This window comes from Trachypithecus francoisi, unplaced genomic scaffold (genome assembly GCF_009764315.1).
Source record: "Trachypithecus francoisi isolate TF-2019V2 unplaced genomic scaffold, Tfra_2.0 Lachesis_group20, whole genome shotgun sequence".
NCBI lineage: Eukaryota > Metazoa > Chordata > Mammalia > Primates > Cercopithecidae > Trachypithecus > Trachypithecus francoisi.
Genome location: NW_022681466.1, coordinates 2200060 through 2218453, shown reverse-complemented (window position 1 = coordinate 2218453; position 18394 = coordinate 2200060). Strand labels below are relative to the sequence as shown.

At 37.9% G+C, this 18394-nt stretch overlaps 2 long non-coding RNA genes across 5 annotated transcripts in view; one reads left to right on the top strand and one right to left on the bottom strand.

Annotated features, from left to right (window-relative positions):
* Window positions 1–18394, bottom strand: part of LOC117066607 — a 312810-nt gene that overhangs the window by 9457 nt on the left and 284959 nt on the right. The window contains exon 4 of one of the 4 annotated variants that reach the window (XR_004430400.1): window positions 3413–3665. The exons of the other annotated variants lie outside the window; for them this stretch is intronic. This is a non-coding gene — a long non-coding RNA (uncharacterized LOC117066607). Of the gene's footprint in view, window positions 1–3412; window positions 3666–18394 lie in introns of those variants that run through there. 4 annotated transcript variants of the gene reach the window in all.
* LOC117066608 overlaps window positions 1–18394 on the top strand; it is a 615645-nt gene that overhangs the window by 594369 nt on the left and 2882 nt on the right. The gene's annotated exons all lie outside the window — the stretch shown is intronic.

Genomic DNA, 18394 nt, shown 5'->3' with positions numbered 1-18394 from the left:
AAAGAAAGAAAGAAAGAAAGAAAGAAAGAAAGAAAGAAGAGAGAAAGAAAAGAGAGAAAATCTACTGAAAGATTTTGGTCTGTGAAGTGGATTATTGGAAATGGTTAGTCCCATTCTCTCCCAGACCATAGCAGGACAGTGTTAGTCAGCCAACAAATCCCTCAGTGGGTTGAGGGTTGGCAGATGATCACTGCTTTAGATTTTGCTCTGTGGTCTGACTCAAATCAAACCTATGTTAGCATGCATGTGTCTAGCCATAATGGAATCTACCATTAGTGCTGGTTCCACCCATAGCAAATGGTATTCAAACATTATCCTCAAATGGAAGACCTGAGATGAGATGGGAAATTGAATAAACTACAAACCCTTCCTTATTCCAGGCAATTCTAAGTTCAACATGACCATTCCCATTAAAATCAGCCTTATTTGTAAGGTAACTAAGTGCTCAGAAATGTCTTTGGGGATACTTGGTATAATGCAGGTAACCAAACTAAACCAAACAAAAACCAAAACCTCTAAAAAGCTATGCCAACAAAACCACAACCTGAATTCATTTATCTCTTTAGAAAGTAGTTCGCTTTCCTCAGAGAAAGGAATTTATTCTAGGGCACAGAATGTATCTTGAATCTGAGCAGACAGTTCTGCCTGGCCGTAAGAGGGATGGAGATTAATGCCAGTGAACTCTGATACATCCCACAGTTAAGAGATCATGCCCTACAGAGATGGGCTGATGATACAATTTCTGTTTTATGAAGAACCCCACTTCATAAAAACAATAGCATGCAGGCAAGCTTAGTGGAAAGAGAACAGATTTTGGAATTGATGAGGCACAGGTTTATTTTTCAGCTCTGTTGTCAGAGCAGTCACCTAATCACATAGACATATTTTATTTTTTTAGAGACAGTGTCTTATTCTGTTGCCCAGAAAGGAGTGCAGTGTTGATATCATAGCTCACTGTAATCTCGAACTCCCAGACTCAAGTGATCCTCCCAGCCCAGGAGTAGCTGAGGTTACAGGTGTGTGCCACCATGTCTGGCTAATTTTTCTATTGTTTCTAGAGATGGGGTCCCACCATGTCACCCAGGCTAGTCTTGAAATCCTAGGCTGAAGCAATCTTCCTGCCTTGGCCTCCCAAAGTGCTAAGATTACAGGTGTGAGTCACCGCATCCTACCCACAAAGACAGATTTCAAAGACAAAACTTACATTAAGTGCCTATTAGAGTACTTGGCACATGGCAAACCCCAAATGCCAGTCATTTTTATACAAATCTAAAAAAAGATACAACATCAAAAATAATGATCCTACATAAACACTATGTAGGAACTGATGCAGCGTAAAGAGAATGGGACTAATATAAAAGGCAAATTTCAATGAATTTCAGGAAATTAGCAAAGGCAAACTCAGAGGCAATAGGCAAAAATGTAAGGACCACCCATTCCCCACTCCTCTGCTTTCCCTAAGAATCTGCAGAATTATTGAGAGGAGATTTGCCCCTGCATGGAAAATGGCTTTCCCCCTAGTTTTATTTAAATGGAAAACAAGGATGACCTCCAAGGACCCGCAGTTAGGTCAGTAAAGTGCTGAGGATGCCTCTGGCACATACTGCTGAATAGGTAAATATGGAGGTTCCTAGCACGTGGTTGGCCACTAATTAGTTGTAATTAGTTATATGACTTTATGTATGTGATGAGGATTTAATTTCTGGAAGCTTCACTTTCCTTATCTGTAAAATGAGGAGAATGAGCAATGTTATCTAAATTCTGATTGTCTTCTGAGAAACAGTAACGTAAGTTTTGTCTTATCGAGGATCAGAAAGTTAATGATGAAGCAAAAACTCACAGAGGTGAACAGGAGCCTGTAGATAGCAGAGTTGAAAATTATGCAGCTCCCAGTCAATTCCAGCACGATGCTAACCCTTGTAATATAGCGAAGTGCTGTTTTCCATTCGTCTATATATCCTTAGGCAATACTTGCTTATTTTAAAAAGCCCATTTTATCTTATACATTCTGTGTGCACATACAAGTACATATCATATTATGTGACCCAGAGGCCTATCTGAATGTATAGAACTTGTTCAGTCGGCAGGAAGAAAAAAATAATAAAAATATTCCCATTTGCTTTGTTTAAAAGATGTAGACATTTTTCTTTTATTTATTTGTTTTAATTCAAGAGAAAACCAGAAAATGTAGCCAGACAGTAGCTGTGTCTTTTGGCAGTAGAAATAATCTAATAAAAGCATCACATTTCAAAGGGGGAGGGGGAGGCCCATCTCAGACATTAGTAATGTCATTCTAACCCCAAATATATTTCATTCTGGGTTTATATTTTTTGGACTCACACAGCTTATGATGATTTTATCCAAAGTTCATGCCACCAGAGTTGGAATTTTTAACACAAACATTTAGACCAGGCAGTGATTGGCAGTTCTGACTGTTAATACCCCGTAGTAGGTCTTCTACCGTGGTGAGAAGTTAAGATTTATTTTGACAAGCTTTCTCTTGGTTTTGTAGCTAGAAGCTTTATAATGGGGTTACCCCATGACTATATATTGGGCATAGGTTATTAGAATTCATAGCAAAATGGTAGACAGCCTTTTCCCATACAACCAGAGCCCGCAGATACTGGAACTTGATATTAATGAAGTTAAATCCAGTTATTACCTTCTTTAATGGGTAGAATCTGGACACTGGATTTGAATTAGAACCAGACAATAAGTGGCCATGAATGTCAGCATCTCAATTTAGGAAGTCTCCTGATTAAAAACAACAACCACAAAAACCGACTTTTTCCTAAGCTCGTTGTCAATTCCTCATCTCCAAAAGAATCATTTGGTAGCTTTTTCACATGTACAAAAAAATTTACATAGAGTTGAATTAAGGCTGCTGAGATTTCTTCAAAAATTGCTAAGTTAGGGCCGGGCATGGTGGCTCATGCCTGTAATCCCAGCATTTTGGGAGGCCGAGGCAGGCGGATCACCTGAGGTCAGGAGTTCAAGACCAGTCTGACCAATATGGTGAAACCCTGTCTCTTAACAAAAATTAGCCGGGCTTAGTGGCACACACCTGTAGTCCCAGCTACTTGTGAGGCTGAGACAGGAGAATCGCTTGAACCTGGGAGGTGGACATTGCAGTGAGCCATGATCACACTGCTGCATTCCAGCCTGGGTGACAGACTGCATCTCAAAGAAAAAAAAAAAATTGCTAAGTGAGGGTAATGTTTCTCAAAGTGAGAGTTTGAAGAGGCTTCATTAGGAGAATAATGGAGATTATATAACAGATTGTTATATATGGCAGGATGAAGAAAAGGGACCATATTGTGATTCTTATAATAAGATTACTCATTTTTTTAACATATCGGGCTCTAGTCTTTAACAGTGTCTCCATGAAAAACACAGTAAAGCTCAGAATATACATGCATTTTAATATTTAATTTAATATTTAATATATTATGTATTTAATACATATTTAATATATATTTAATGTACAGATATTTAACTTAGGGATGACTTTATTGTCATTAGGCAAAAATCAATCTTTACTTCTTAGACATCCATCAAGACTGTGCTGATGACCCTTTGTGGTGTCCAGGGTCTTCTGAGGGATCAGCTAAGTCCGATAGAAGTGCTTGTGAGTGAAGGCTCCTGGGCTGGTCCAAACACTGTGCCTAAATGATGATAAAATGAAGTGTCATTGGTGTTAATTCTATAATTATTGAGTGTTTATTACACAATAGATTGGCATGCTATGCTTCATGAGACTAAGCATGTACTTTTTAAAAAAGGAATTATAAGAGAGATCTCAATGTGTTTAGACAAGGTAATCTTTATAGTTTCAAATAATCCTGAGATGTAGGATTCTGAAGTCTTAATCAAGGAGATTCAATAAAATATAACTTTTATCTGCTTATCAGTAATCAGAATTGAATTGATTTCTTATTGATACAGGAAAAATCAAACAAGAATAATAGTCATTCAACAATTCTTTAAAAAATATGTATCTGTGATGATTAATATTAGGTTTTATCTTGATTGGATTGAAGAATGCCTAGATAGCTGGTAAAGTATTATTTCTGAATGTGTCCGTAAGGGTGTTGCCATTGATATGTGTGTTAGTAGACTGGGAGAGGAAGATCCACCCTCAGTGTGGGTGACCACCATCCCATTGGCTGCCAGCACAGCTAGAACAAAGCAGGCAGAAGAAGGTAGGATAGCTTTGCTTGCTGAGTCTTCTGATTTCCTTCTTTCTCCCATGCTGGGTGCTTCCTTCCATTCCTCCTGCCCTTGGACACCAGAATCCAGGTTCTTTGACCTTTGGACTCTGGGACTTGCATCAGTGGCTTGCTGGGGGCTCTCCACCCTTCAGTCACAGGCTGAAGGCTACACTGTCAGCTTTCCTGACTTGAGGCTTTCAGACTCAGACTGTGCCACTACCAGCTTTCTTCCCCAGCTTGCAGATGGTCTATCATGGGACTTCACCTTGTAATTGTGTGGTGAGCCAATTATCCCTAATAAACATGTATTCAGGAGATAATATATATGCAGTGACCAGAGCTGTACTTTGGGCCCTTTGAGCCAGGGCTGGAGCTGGAGCTGGAGCAGCTAGGATGCAAGGAGCAGTGTCCTGGGGCTGTGCACAGCAGTGGGCCCTGGGCCTGGCCCAAGAAACCATTCTTCCCTCCTAGGCCTCCAGGCCTGTGATGAGTGGGGCTGCTGGGAAGATCTCTGAATTGCCTAAGAGTTCTGTCCCTCTGGAGACCCCTGACTAATATAGCATTGGTCATCTGTTTATGTGCAGACTCTGCCGACTGCTGGGAAAATGTCAACAAATACAGTAGACAATGCCTCTTCCTTTGTGAAATTTATATTCACTTGATGTTTGGTTTGAGGAAACCAAACATCAAGTCAGCAACAAATAAGACAACCACAGATTGTGTAAAACTATAAATGACACAAATAAAATAATTCAATAGAGACCAAATGAGTAAGGCCAGCTAAAGATAAAATAAGAGACAACTTTTCAAAGGAGGGTAAAAACGAGCTACCTATAAGATCTTGGACTTTAGCATTCAGAGTTCAAAGAAATGAAGCAACAAGTGAGGATTCACTTGGAATGAAAATATTTGATCTGTTTGGTCAAGAAAGCAGTGAGAACAGAGACAGAGATTGCTGGGGGAGGAGTGAGGAAATGGAGTGCTACAGATTAGAAAGGCAAGCTGGAGACAGGCCATTCAAACTTTTTAGGCCAATGTAAGACCTTTTTTTTTTTTAATAGTACAATAAAACCTTTGAACATCTTCAAACAGAAAAATGAAATGGTCTGAGTCTCAGTTTTAAAGGTTACTGTGGATGCATTATTTAGAATGGGCCAAAGACAACAAAAATGGAAAACAAGGAGATTCATAAGAGAGCCCCATCTCTATCTGTGTTTAAATGATGGTGGCTTAGACTACAGTGCTACTAGTGCACTAGTAAAGAAAAAAAATGCAGATTTAGTACATATCAAAGAGACAGAATTAAAAGGATTTTCATTAGATGTAAGGGTAAAATTGTGAATTAAATGAATGCTAGTTGCTTAGCTTCATAACACAGAAGTTGACTGCTTGCTCACCTGAAGTCTAATCAGCAGTTGTATTAGTCTGTTCTTGCATTCCTATAAAGAAATACCTGAGACTGTATAATTTATAAAGAAAAGAGGTTCAATTGAATCATGGCTCTTCAGGCTCTACAGGAGGCATCGTGGCTTCTGCTTCTGGGGAGGCCTCAGGAAAATTCAAATCATGGTGGAAGGCAAAGGAGGAGTAAGGATCTCACATGGCAGGAGCAAGAGCAAGAGAGAGAGGGGAGGTGCCACACACGTTTAAACAACAAGATCGCCTGAGAACTCACTCACTATCATAAGAACAGCACCAAAGGGATGGTGCTAAACCATTTATGAGAATCCAGCCCTATGATCCAATCACCTCCCACAAGGCCTCTCCTCCAACATGGGGACTACCATTCAACATGAGATTTGGGAGGTGAAAAATACCCAAACTCTATTATTCCACCCCCACCCCTCCCAAATCTCATGTCTTTCTCACATTTCAAAATAGAATCATGCCTTCCCAATAGTCCCCCAAAGTTTCAACTCCTCCTAGCATTAACTCAAAAGTCCAGAGTCCAAAGTGTCATATGAGATAAGGCAAGTCCCTTCTACCTACAAGCCTATAAAATATAAAACAAGTTAGTTACGTCCAAGGATGCAAGGAGTTAAGTATTGGGTAATTATTTTCACTCCCAAAGGGAGAAATTGGCCAAAAGAAAGACGCTACAGGCCCCAGCCAAGTTCAAAATCCAGCGGGGCAGTCATTAAATCTTAAAGCTCCAAAATAATCTTCTTTAACTTCACATCCCATGTCCAGGGCACACTGGTGTGAGGGGTGGTCTCCCAAGGCCTTGAGCAGCTCTTTCCCTGTGGCTTTGCAGGGTTTGGCTCCCAGAGCTGCTCTCATGGAATGGAGTTGAGTGTCTGTTGATTTTCTAGGCACAGGGTGCAAACTATCAGTGGATCTACATTCTTTATGCTGGAGGACAGTGGCCCTCTTCTCAGCTCCACTACACAGTGCCCTAGTACGGACTCTCTGTGGGGTCTCTGACCCCAATTTTTCCTTCTGTAATACCCTAGTAAAGGCTTTCCATAAGGTCTCCTCACCTATAGCAGGTTTCTGCTTAGACACTCAGGCTTTTCTATATGCTGTGAAATCTAGATGGAGACTCTGAATCCTTAGCTCTTGCACTGTGTGCACCCACAGGCTTAACACCATGTGGAAGCCACCAAGGCTTATGGCTTGCATCCTCTGAAGCACTGGCCTGAGCAATACTTTGGCCCCTTTGAGCCAGGGCTGAAGCTGGAGCTGGAGCAGCTGGGATGCAAGGAACAGTGTCCTGAGGCTGTGCAGAGCAGCAGCGGGGCCCTGGGCCTGGTGCAGAAAGCCATTCTTCCCTCCTAGGCCTCCAGGCTGTGATGAGAGGGGTTGCTGGGAAGATCTCTGAATTGCCTTCAAGGTCCTTTCCCTATTGTTTTGACTATCAGCACTTGGCTCCTTTTTGGATTATGCAAATTTCTCTAGCAAGTAGTTTCTCAGTAGCTTGCTTGAATTCCTTTCTCAAAAAAGCTTTTACTTTCTCTGCCACATGGCCAGGCTACAAATTTTCTAAACTTTTATGCTCTGCTCCCCTTTGGAATATAAGCTCCAACTTCAAGTCATCACTCCTTTGATCTTGCATCTGAGCGTAGGTTTTTAGAAGCAGCCAGGCAACATCTTGAACACTGCAGCTTAGAAATTTGTCCTACCAGCTACCCTAGGTCATCACTCTCAAGTTCAAAACATCACAGATCCCTAGGACATGGACATAATGCAGCCAATTTCTTTGCTAATGAATAACAAAAGTGACATTTGCTCCAGTTCCCAATAAGTTCCTCATTTTCATCTGTGACCTTGTCAGCCCAGACTTCACTGTCACTTGATTTTGGTCACAACCATGTAACTAGTCTCCAAGAAGTTCTAAACATTCCCCCATCTTCCTGTCTTCTCCTGAGCCCTCCATACTCTTCCGAACTCTGCCTGTTACCCAATTCCAAAGTTGTTTCCACATTTTCAGGTGTCTTTATAGCAATGCCCCACTCCTTGGTACCAATTTTCTGTATTAGTTTGTTCTCACATTGCTATAAAGAAATACTTGAGACTGGGTAATTTATGAAGAAAAGTACTTTAACTGGCTCTTGATTCTGCAGGCTGTACAGGAAGCATAGTGGCTCTGGCTTCTGAGGGAGGACTCAGGAAGCTTCCAATCATGGTGCAAGGCAAAGGGAGAATAAGTATCTCACACTGCAGGTGCAGGAGCAGGAGCAGGAGCAAGGGCAAGAGAGAGAAGGTAGGTGCCACACACTTTTAAACCACCAGATCTCCTGAGAACTCACTCAGTCATGAGAGCAGCACCAAGGGGATGGTGCTTAAACCATTCATGATAATCCACCCCCATCATCCAACCACCTCCCACCAACATTAGGGATTACAATTCAGCATAAGATTTGGGTGGGGAAACATCTAAACTACATCAGCAGTGGAGAGGAGTAGGGTTCTAGTTGAGTGGTAGCTTTTTTCCCAGTCATTCATGAGAGAGGGTCTATTATTTTCAAAACATGCTTTACAAAGTTATTTTGTGCATCAGTAGTCAACACCCAGCTGTAAGGTAGAGAAAGAGAACATAAAGAGTGCACACCCCCTTTATAAAAACTTCACCCAAAGTGTTTTGGCCTATATCACTTTTGCTTCCATATCTTTGGTAGAACTAGTCACTTGACCCTACCAAGATGCAAAGAGAGATGAAGAAAGTAGTTTTTGCCTGAACAGTTGTTCTACATAACAACTCTGCACCAGACTACAGAGCCATCTCTGCCACAACAACTGAAGAAACACCCATCACCATCTTCAGAATCATGTATGTGCCTGATTTTAAAAATCACGTTGCAAGTTTTTGATTTAAATTCAGTTTTGCCTGTAAATTTAAGCTGTATAATTTTCAGATTAGAGAAGGCATTTGTGTTAAAGAAGCAAACTCTGAACATTTACTTAGAGAGTGTTCTACGTAGGACTTCAGAATAATAATGTTCAATGCTGAGAATGTTAAGCTGTGCTGTTCTGAGACATAATCCTAAACAAACTAACTTACTCATTTTCTATTGTAATTTCTTACATTGAAATAAATTGTATAAGTCCTAAGCCATCATACTTATTCAATGAGATATTTTTCACCATTTAAGTTGGCAAACTAGACTTCACATTATGCACCAAAATACAAGTATTATTTTTCCAGGATATCGCAATGCTTGATATCATTTGTCTACCATTCCCTCTGTCCATTTCCCACTTAGATGACTTGAAAATTAACAGTGTAATTTCATCTGATTATAATCAGCTAGCCATTGACTAAAAAGTTCTCCTTGGCTATTACATTCAGTATTTCACTTGTACATTGTTGAATATGTGACTAGCAAATAAGCAATAAAAATTGCACTTCTCAAAAGCTAACTAAAGATTTATTCCTTACATCACTAACTTCAAGAGAGATATTATTCTCTAAACTAATTTTCTTCTTGTCCTAGGCTTGAAGTTTCATGTATATCAAGATTACTATAATAAGGCTTTCATTGCAGAAAAACTGAAACATATCTAGTAGTTTTTTATTACTGTCTTTGTCAGACACACTAGATTTTTCTACCAAATCCCAAAGCATTCAAATTTATGCAAATTATTCATTTCCCAAAGAGGAGTTTTGACCTTATTAAGTATTGTTTTCATCTAAAGCTATGATGTAGTCCCAGGGTGTTCTATCAGACTAGTAAGAAGTTTAGAGTTTCTACTTTACTCATTGAAAAGAAACACATATATTTATTCAGTTTTTCAAACCAGCGTGGATTAAAGCTGTGTCACTGATAAGGTTTCGCTGTGTCCCCACCCAAATCTCATCTTGAATTGTAGCTTCCATAATCCCCATGTGTTGTGGGAGGGACCTGGTGGGAGGTAATTGAATCATGGGGGTAGTTTTTCCCATGCTGTTCTCATCATAGTAGATAAGTCTCACGAGATCTGATGGCTTTCTAAAGGGCAGTTCCCCGGCACACGTTCTCTTGCCTGTGCCATGCAAGACATGTCTTTGCTCTTCCTTCTCCTTCCACCAGGATTGTGAGGACTCTCCAGCCATGTGGAACTGTGAGTGCATTAAACCTCTTTTTCTTTATAAATCTCCCAATCTGGAAGATTTCTTCATAGCAGTATGAAAATGACTAATACAGTTATATTTTAAAAAACATTTTTATAACACATAGAAAAAATGTATACACAAATAAGATAAGTTGTGCAAAGTACTTAGCAGAGTTATTGGCACTTAGTGCTCAATCAAATACATCAGTCTTTTATAATAAAAATTATTTGTGTTATTAATCATCATAATAGTCAAATAATGAAAACAGGTATTTGCAATATTACATTTCTTATTGCCTTTATTAAAATGAATAATGAAAAGCTCCATGTTTTAGGTAGACACATCTCCATGGTCACTTGGCTTATGGAAATGATATCACTTTTACATTACACAAAAATGAAATTCAATTAGCCAACTCATCCATATTTCCATAGAGGTAGAATCTTATTTTTATCCTATTGTCCCAAGCCCTTTGTAGATTTAGGTTGAACTTGCATAATACTGACATTAACAATTAAGTGGCTGAGTCTACTAGTAACTAAGTAAACAGAACAATCAACTAGGTACAAAGTTGAAGTATACATAATTTATGAACAATAATCCCAGTGCTTTGGTTTTATATAATTATTGAATCAACATCTATTTATTGAGCATCTGCTGTGCAGGAACTGCTAGAGTATGTGCTTGTGAACAATGGTGAAAAACACAGACCCCATCTAAGATTTCAGGGTCCTAAATAACTTTGTTTTCAAGATGATATTGAAGAAAAAGTCCCTGAAAACTAGGATCAAATATAAGTAAGTCTTAGAGGCAACTACTTCTCCCTCTGTGTCTTTCTGGAGAACAGTAAGTAAAATGTCCCAATTGTGAAGGCTTCATTTTCTGGCTATTGTGTGAGAGTGCTATATTTAGCAAATAAAAATACAGGACATCCAGTTAAATTTGAATTTCAGACGAACAACATTTTTTTGTGGTATATTGCATGTGATATTTGTATTTTATGTGGCAAACCTTTGTGGGGAGGAAAATCCTTTCCAAGCCAGCATGTTGCAACAGTAAACACTATGATGTTTTCCCAAGTTACAATTTAGAAAGAACATTTATATCAATTGTTTTAATGGACGATTTCAAATCTTTACTGGCTAGAATTTTTTTAGCATTAAAATATAAATGTGTTATGAGAGTAGATTTTTTAAGAAATACAATTTTTTAGATGATGAACTTGCTATTATAGCACCCATAGGCATGTTTGTAATAAACTTTCAAGGCATATAAATGATCTAATTTGTGAAAATATGTTTTTGATCTGTTGGGATTTGTTTCAAATATGGCCATTACCTCAATGTAACTGATTGACCACCCAAACCTCATTCATTTCACAGCATGAAATGAAGTGATGATGTTCCCTGGAAAATACAGCATATACTTGAGACAGATTCATGAGCTAGCTATAGATGCCGATCCCCAGAGAGAAATCCATTGCTGGCTTCTGCTCAAAACATGTAGGAATCTGTTTCACATCCTTCAGGGGTGTCCAATCTTTTGGCTTCCCTGGGCCACATGGGAAGAAGAATTGTCTTGGGCCACACATGAAATACACTAACAATAGCTGCTGATGAGCGAAATATATATATATGTATGTATGTGTGTATATATATATGTGTGTGTGTATATATATATGTATGTGTGTGTGTATATATATATGTGTGTGTATATATATATATGTATGTGTGTATATATAGCAAAAAAAATCTCATAATGTTTTAAGAAAGTTTACAAATTTATGTTGGGCTACCCTGGACCCCATGCATCCTGAGGGCTATGGGTTGGACAAGCTTGCTCTACATTATCTGATTGGAATCTTGATGCTTCAGGTGGAATATGTACATAAAGATGACCCCTTTTCCTCCCAATCTACTTTGAAATAATTTTAAGGACATACGAACGTAATAGCTACTATCAATTGCATGTCTACAATGTAGTTAGGGAAGTTAACTAAGCGGAAAAGAACATATAAAGGCATGTAAAACCTCTCATTGTTAATTGTAGCTGCAGATTACCCGATGGAAGGCTTATACCTGACTTCTCAATACCTTTTTTCTAACCTATTCTATTGAAATAGTAAAATAAAACAACAACATAACTTCTAAAAATATTTCAAATAAAAATGTCTTAATTTATTCTATTTTAAAGACAATTTCTCAAAACCTTTAAAATTAAGGTATAGTACATGTAACATAAAATTTACCATGTTAACTTTTTTTTTTTTTTTTTTTTTTGAGATAGAGTCTCCCTCTGTCACCAGGCTGGAGTGCAGTTGCACAATCTTGGCTTCCTGCAACCTCCACTTCTTAAGTTCAAAAGGTTCTCCTGCCTCAGCCTCCTGAGTAGCTGGGACTACAGGTGTGCACCACCACACCTGGCTAATTTTTGTATTTTTAGCAGAGATTGGGTTTCATCATGTTGGCCAGGATGGTCTCAATCTCTTGACCTCATGATCCACCCACCTTAGCCTTCCAAAGTGTTGGGAGTACAATTGTGACTGATGGCACCTGGCTCATGTTAACCATTTTTAAGTGCACATTGGCCTTAAGTACATTCACACTGTTGGGCTACTACGACCACCCTTCATCCACAGGACACTTTCATCCTGCAAAACTGAAACTCTGTGCCTGTTATAGGACAATTCCCTCTTACCTCCTCGTGCTGGCAACCACCATTCTACTTTCTGTCCCTATGAATTTGACTATTTTAAGTACCTAATTTAAGTGGAGTCTGTCCTTTTGCAACTGGCTTTTTTCACTTAGCATAGACCCCTAAAGGTTCATCCATGTTCTAGTTTGTGTCAGAATTAACTTCTTTTTGAAGGCTGAATAATACTCCATTGTATGTATATACCACATTTTGTTTATCCATCCATCTGTTCTGGATACTGAGTACTTGCTTTCAATTCTTTTGGGCATACACCCAGAAGTGGAATTGCTGGATTATATTGGTAATTTCATTATTAATATTTGAAGAACCACCATTCTGGTTTTTATAGTAGCTTCACCGTTTTACATTCCCACCAACAGTCATAAGATTTCTGATATTTCTGCATCCTCTCCAACACTTATTATTTTGTGTTTTATTTTATAGTAGACATCCTAATGGGTGTGAGATGATATCCCATTGTGGTTCTGATTTGCATTTCCTTAGTGATTAGTGATGTTGATCATCTTTTCATGTGCACATTGGCCATTTGTATGTCTTCTTTGGAGAAGTGTTTATGCAAATCCTTTGTCCATTTATTAATTCAGTTATTTGCTGTTGTTGATTTGTAGGGGTTCTTTATATGTTCTGAATATTAATCCCTTATCAGATATATCATCTGTAAATAGTTTTCCCATTCTTTTTTTTTTACTGAGATGGAGTCTCTGTTGCCCAGGCTGGAGTGCAGTAGCGCAATCTCGGCTCACTGCAAGCTCCGCCTCCTGGGTTCATGCCATTCTCCTGCTTCAGCCTCCCAAGTAGCTGGGACTACAGACACCCGTCACCACGCCCGGCTAATTTTTTGTATATTTAGTAGACATGGGATTTCTCTTTTTAGCCAGGATGGTCTCGATCTCCTGACTTCGTGATCCACCCACCTCAGCTTCCCAAAGTGCTGGGATTACAGGCATGAGCCACTGCGCCTGGCCAATAGTTTTCCCATTCTATGTGTTGCCTTTCAATTCTGTTGATTGTATCCTTTAATGCACAGAAGTTTAAAATTTTTATGTAGTCCAGTTCATCTGTTTCCTTCTGTTGTCCATGCTTTTGCTGTCATATCCAAGATATCATTACTAAATCCAATGTATGAAGCTTTTCCCTTTTGTTTCTTCCACAAGTTTTATGCTTTTCAATCTTACATTTAAGTTATGAATTTATTTTGAATTAATTTTTCTATGTAGTATAAAGTCAAAATTTTTAAATCATGAATTTGAATTGACATTTAAAATCATTTAGTTCACAGATGGATTGGATTTAAACATTATTTAGCTTAATACATGAAGTAACAACTAAATTCCTTCTAAAACAATCTTAGAATATTCTTTCGACTCTGGCTATGTCCTACTTTTTCTTCAAAATTCAATTTAAGTATTACCTATTCTGTAAGTATTCCAGGACATCTTCCTCTCCAACAAATACTCATCTCAAGAGGAAATGCCCAAACGCCTCTGAGCTCTTCTAAATTTCCAATCATAATTGTACTGTGTTTTTTAGGCAATTTTATTTTTTAGAGCAGTTTTAGGTTAACAGCAAGATTGAGAGGAGGAAGGTACAGAGATTTCTCATATACCACTGTCCCCTACATGCACGGCTTATATTATCCCCATTATCAACATTCTTCACCAGAGTGGTACATTGGTTACAAATGATGAGCCTAAATTGGCATACCATAATCACTCAAAGTCCACTGTTTAAATTAGGATTCACTATTGGTGTTGTACATTCTATGGATTTGGAAAAATGTATGATAACATGTATCTACCGTTATATTATTGTGCAAGTATTTTCACTGCCCCCCAAATCCTCCTGCTTCACCTGTTCATTACCACCCCCCAACCTCTGGAAACCACTATTCTTTTCACTGTCTCCATAGTTTCTTCTTTTCCAGAATGTCATATAGTCTGAATTATCCAGTATGTAACCTTTTAAGACTTGCTTCCTTCATGTAATAATACATATTTAAGGTTCCTCTATGTCCTTATGGTTTGATAACTCATGTCTTTTTAGTGCTGAATAATATTTAATTGTCCACAGCTTATTTATCTACTTACTTACCGAAGGATATTTTGGTTGCATACACGTTTTGGAAATTAGGAATAAGGCTGCTATAAACACACATGCACAAGTTTTTGTGTGACCATACGTTTTCAACTCCTTTGAGTAAATACCAACAAGCACACTTGTTGGATCATATAGTAAGAGTATGTTTAGTTTTGTAAGAAAGTGCCAAACTGGCAGGGCACAGTAGCTCATGCCTATAATCACAGCACTTTGGAAAGCTGAGGCAAGAGGATTATTTGAACCCAGGAGTTCAAGACTAGCATGGGCAACATAGTGAAATGCCATCTATACTAAAAATAAAAATAAAAATAAAAAAAATAGCCTGCTGTGGTGACATATGCCTGTAGTTACAACTGCTTGGGAGGCCGAGCTGGGAGGATAGCTTGAGCCGAGGAAGTCGAGGCTACAGTGAGCCATAATTATGCCACTGCACTCCAGCCTAGGCAATAGAGTGAGAGCCTGTCTTAAAGAAAGAAGGAAGGAAGGAAGGAAGGAAGGAAGGAAGGAGGGAGGGAGGGAGGGAGGGAAGGAAGGTAAGAAGGAAAGAAGGAAGGAAGGAAGGAAGGAAAGAAGGAAAGAAGGAAGGAAGGAAGGAAGGAAGGAAGGAAGGAAGGAAAGAAGGAACTGTCAAAGTGTTTGCCAAAATGGCTACACAATTTTCATTCCCACCAGCAGTGAATGAGAGCCCCTGGTGCTCCACATGCTCATAAGTATTTAGTGCTGTCAGTGTTAACCATGTTAATAGGTATACAGTGGTATCAAATTGTTGTTTTAATTTTCATTTTCTAATGACATGATGTAGAGCACCTTTTCATATGCTTTTTGGCATCTGTGTAGCTTCTTTGGTGAAATATCTGTTAAAATTTTTGACGAAGTTTTTCATCGGTTTCTTATTGTTGGGTTTTTAGAGTTATTTGTCTACCTTTGTCAGACACGTCTTTTGAAATATTTTCTCCCAGTTTGTGGCTTGTCTTCTCATTCTCTTGACATTATCTTTTGCAAAGGAGGAGTTTTTAATTTTAATGGGGTGCCTCTTATCAATTATTTCTTTCATGGATTCTGCCTTTGGTGTCACATCTAAAATGTCATCGCCATAGCCAAGGTCATCTAGGTTTTCACCTAAGTTATCTTCCAGGAGTTTTATAGTGTTGCATTTTACATTTAGGCCCATGATATGTTTGAGTTAATTTGTGTAAACCGAACAAGATCTGTGTCTAAATTCATTTTTTTAAATGTAGATTTCATATACTATACCTTGAATCCTCTTTGCCTTCCTAAAAATATTAAACCTTTAGGCAAAGATTATATCTTACTTATCTTTATATTCCCCAGTTCAATTCCAGAGGTCACAACCCCCAAAAAATGCATGATGGTGACCTTCTAGCTGCCATACTTATAAAGTGTAAAATTCAATTTTTGACTCAGTTAAATTATTTAAAAAATTTCTTCTCTTTAGTTAACATAGTATTCCTCATTCTCTCTTAGATACCTACACAGATCATATAAAGTTCATCTTCTTTGTAAGACCTTTCCAATTATTTTAACACAACTGTTTTGGTCTTTCCCAGTGTCAGATCTTCAATTCCAAAACAAATGTCTTCAGATACTTTCCAGGCTCTTAATCAACCCTGTAATTCTCTTATGGATTTGTATGTTCAGAGCTGGGGGGAGTAACAAGTTATTTTCCTTGGAATTTTTAACGTTAAAAATACAGAAACAAACATAAAATTCTGAAAAATTCACACAAACTATTTGAAGTCACATATTTAGAAAATTACTTCTGAACCAGGAGAACGAGAATCCATATACAAAAGATGCATCTGCAATTATTTGAATGTTTTAAATGAACCCAACTAATATTTCATAGTTTGTAAATTTTTATTTTAGATATGTGTAGAGCAAAAATCATAACTTTGTCCATATCTCTCAGGTCACTATCACCGTATGTAGGTATGCTACCTTCTTTGAAAATGTACTTTAGTTTTCCCAAGAAATTAGCTCATTTTCATGATAGAAATTGATAAAATATTTGAAACCACCAATGTGGAGTCTCTCTATCCTTCTGTTAATTGCCTAAACCTAATGTATCATAATATCATTCTCCACTTTTCATTTTATCTCTTTTCATAGTCTTACCATGTAACCTTAACATGTATATGTTTGTTTTTCTGTGCTTATTGTGAACAAAATGCCTAAGTAGTTAAAGAATTCCAGTTGAACTAAATTCAGCACTCATCTATTTACAGTTGTTTTTGTTTGCTTTTTAAAATCTTACTGTGTTGGGAGGAAAAAAATACCAACAAGCTCTAAGTTTGCAGTCACAAATGTAGACTTCATCTCAAATTCATGTATGGGTGACATTTGCATGTTGATTTCTTTGCCGCCCTAATGGTTAAATTTCAAAGCACATCTTTCCTTTTATCTTCAGCTGAATGAGACATCAAAATAAGGGCCAGATAAAGGCGGAAGTCCTTTGTCTGAAACTGCCCAGGCCTGGCCAGCTGTGATGAAAACTGTCTGATGTTTCACAGGCTTCTTGTCTGGCCTCAAGCTGGTATTTGCTTCTTTTATTTTGGAGGTTTTAAAGGAATATTGCATTCTAGCACACAGTGTCATCATGGACAATGGAAGGCCTGTTCATGGTGGTATCTGAATATATACACATCAGATTAAATTATTTATTAGATAATAAGCCACTGGTTACACAGGGGATATGTGCCATCTTTTATTATAATCATGGTCATTTCTAAGGTCAAACTAATGTTTGGTTGTATCACAATATCACAGCCTAATGAGAGTGTCTCCTTTACTGATAAATCTAACCTTCATGTTTAATTTTCTAATGTAGGTAATGAGATCAAGTGTTTTGGTTTAGTGTGTTTATTTTTAAATATAAAATCAATTAGTAGTAGCATCTGCAAACAGTATACTATTTGATGATAAGAAAGAAAGGTAGACTAACTGGAGTATGCTAAATTATATTTGGTCAATTTTTAATAAGAAATAATAGTGATTTGCTCTAAGCAGCAAGTAAATTAAGGCAGCTCCCTTAAAAAAAAAATCAAATAAGCCAGTGGTTGGCCATTAAAGTCATAAAGTATTTTCTTTGTTTTTTTTTTTTTTTAACTTCATGTAAATATCTTCTTAATTTGGGGGATAGAATAGATATGCACAGGAGTAAAAGTGTGCTACAGTTATCTGAACTTGTAGCATTATTTATATTATAGTTCAACCTTTTTTTAAGAGAAAAAAGCAATAAGTAGTTCAGAATATTTTGCTTTCTAAAACAGCATAAGGGCAAGTATATATAATACATTATAAATTATCTTGAGTCCAAAATCGTTAAGATAACTTGACAATTGCACATACTGGATCCTTAACTATGTTTTTGGACCTCGCTGCTTGGTGCTCTATTGATGAAATAAGGCTGACTCACTTCCTCAGGCCACACTCTCGTGTTTTTCTCATGCTGAGAAGTCCAGTCTACTTAGTGAGACCTCAAGACCTGGCACTCTGCCTCCAGTCCAACTTCCTGTTCCTTCCAGCCTGTCTAGTCACATACACATCACACACATGTCACGCGGGACTGTCATTTCTTTGCAGAACCTACCCTGTGCTCTTCCACCTCAGCACCTTTGCTCAAAATGTCTTCAGAGATGGAATACTCATCAGCCCCATTTTGTCTGTTACAATCCTGGCTATTCTTTGTATCCAACTCCATTGCCTGGTCCTTCACGAAGTTTGCCACAACCCTGCTTTCTTCTTCTTTATTTTATCATAGACTTGTTTGTGGTTCTTTCATATTATCATAGAATTGTTTGTGGTTCTTTCATAGCAA